Source organism: Acanthisitta chloris, unplaced genomic scaffold (assembly GCF_000695815.1).
Source record: "Acanthisitta chloris isolate BGI_N310 unplaced genomic scaffold, ASM69581v1 scaffold409, whole genome shotgun sequence".
In the NCBI taxonomy this organism is placed as follows: Eukaryota; Metazoa; Chordata; class Aves; order Passeriformes; family Acanthisittidae; genus Acanthisitta; species Acanthisitta chloris.
This window is the reverse complement of record NW_008692834.1, coordinates 1-2,828: the sequence shown is the minus strand read 5'-3', so window position 1 is coordinate 2,828 and position 2,828 is coordinate 1.

Below are 2,828 nucleotides of genomic sequence, written 5' to 3'. Positions count from 1 at the left end.
CTGGCACAGGGGAGGGATGGGGGTATCTCCCCTGGAACGTGCCTGGTTTTTGGGAAGACTCTGGCAGAGGAGCATCACGGAGGGTATGCAGCCCCGGAGGCAGAGACAGAATCAGCACCGCTCCTCCTTCGCCAGCACCCTCTGTGCCAGGCACGTGCCGCTCGCCTGGTGGTTTCCAGATGAATCCATCACTGAGGACGTGGTTGGCTGATGACACAGGATGGTGGGAGCCAGCGAGGCCAGGGGGTGCCTGGCCAGTGGAGAGTCCTCCTGGGGTACTGGGGAGCACGAGTCACCCTGGGCATCGGCAGTGCCGCAGCTCTGCTCCGCCTGTCCCAGCTACTTCCCTCCTGGCAGCCACCAGCACCCAAGAGAGGAAAATTTTGAAAGAAAAAAAACAAGGAAAGCAAATGGGAGGACTGGAAATCCTGTCAGCCCCACAGTGCAGATGTGGCAGCAGCACAAGTAACCGCAAGGCTGGTGGGGCTGGGTGCAGCGCTACCTCCACAGCTTCCCCTTTTTGGCCCTATTTTTCTCCGCACCTGGAAAGGCATCTTCTTCCCCAGCCCCTAGCACAAGGACAAGGCCTGCACAGGGTGGGTTTTGCCTGGGAGATAGGAAGCAACGGGTGCAAGCTGGTGGTGGGAGCTGGTGGCAGTGGTGGTGGCACCAGCGGTGGCTGTGGCACTACCCTGAGGCTAATGAGGAATGGGAATAAGGTGCTTTTCCTACCTAAATAAATAAATACATGAAGAAACCAGGTGCCTCTCTCTTACGCAAACCTCAGCACTCACCCCCTCCATGAAGACTGGGGTCTGAGTGCATCGAGGGCCACCCCTGCTGCCCCTCAAGGGCCTTTGTAATCCCAGAGACCCCCAGTAGTGTTGGCTCCCCACCTCTGTGGGCACTGGGGTAGTACTGGGGTGCCAGGGAGGGGGATGGAAGGGCTGCTTCTGAGGCAGTGGGGGCCCAGGGGCTGGTCTAAGCCTTTGGCAGTATCCAGGAGTGGGGTCAGCTCCCTTGGTGGGCAACTGGGTGGCACCTGGGATGGGATGACCCCCCCAATGCTACCACTGGTTTCTGCCATCCCCAACAGTTCTGGCCCACTCCAGACCCCTTCAGTGCGTTGCTGGCTCAGGAAGGGATTCCCTGGGAAGACTCAGCTGCTGTTTACCTTGGCCCTCACATTTCCCCCCCAAAACCCCCAAATGGCATGTGCCAGGCAGTGGGATACCCAGCTCTCTGCCTGGCCCACCCAGCCCCAGTCCCTTCTAACCCAAAACAGTCTAGGATTTTGGCAGAAGCATAGATAAGTTGCACCTACACAATTATACATAGAAATACACATAAAATGAACACATATATAATTATACAAATATATAAACACCCAGCTCCTCATGTTGAGGAAAAAATAATTCCATATGTTTCCTGGGACCGTGGGCTGATGGGCTCTTCTGGGATGAAGTGTGACATTCCCCTCTGTGTATTCTGGATGGGCACAAATGGATGCTCAGGCCTTCTTGTACAGTATTTAATAGTATCCAAACTTTATTATTCTGCTCATCTCCTCCAGGCAAGCAAAAATACAGGCAATGGGTTAAACAGCAGGATTGTTCTGAGAAGTGTGGATGGGCTTTGATGGTGCAGCTCTAGCTCTGTGCATCATGGGGCTGCTGCAACCCCAAACCTGCTTTCCCTGGCTCCCCACAGCAGCATCCTGGATTTCCTCTGCCCTGGGCACATCTGCAGCACCTGGCAAGAGTGGAGAGCCAACCATGGGTGACAGCCCAAGAAATGGAGACTGATCCCTTTTCCTGAAGGATGGAAGGTGGTGATGGTACCAGGATGCCACTACAGCAAGGAGTACTTATCTTTGTTACAGCAAACTGGTTCAGAGTTTTGAGCTCAAACCCAAGAGAATCCTTCTGATGCCCTAAGCAAAAATTGGACTGTTTCCCAACCTTTCTGGTTTTATGAGTGTTTTAATCCTTCCCTTCTCTGACACTACTGTTTAGGCAGCAAAGATCTCTCACTGCAGTTGCCTGCTTAAAGTAACAGGCTAATTCATAGTTGATTGTAAATAGACACAGTGGCACTGTTATCTGCAGGTGAAGCTCTCCTCCTGCATGCCAATCCCTGTGTTTCATCTCCCTGCTTTCCCAGACCTCTGGTAACACCTACAAGAGCCTGTGAAGCTGTAAGGGAAAAGGCACAGGGAAAACTTAACACCCAAGGTTATTCCGTGCTCAGAATTTGCACCCTACCTCTGCCACACTCCTGATGGAGACAGAGGAGGATAAAACTCCAACAGTCAATGCCAAGGTGGGACACACACACACTCACCTGGTGTGAAACCACACCAGCATTTATTTCTATGTTTATCTATTTATAAAAGCTCGAATCAGCTTCATCACACTTCCTCTGCATGATCCCAACCCTGGACAGTGCCCAGGGAGCTCTGGCACACAGACTGAAGTGATTCCTGAGGTACATGCTACTTCCTTCTGCAGGCTCTCGCTCACACACTCTGCATTGGCCACACAGCTCCTCACAGCAAAGGCAATTACAGCATCCTTTCAATCACGGGGAAGCCAAGCACACACGGGAGGGTGTGGTGTGTCCTGGTCCTCAGCTGCATCATTCTCTTTCAGTGCAGGAATCTGGAGGACACAATTAGGTGTTCTTCAGGTAACAGTGCCTGAATTTACCTTCATCAGATGAAACAGCATCTGATACTCCCTGACCACATCCAGATTGGAAAGCCAAAGGCAGATTTCTTTTAAAAAAAAATCTCCCTTTCAATAAAGTTTCACAGAAATATATAATAT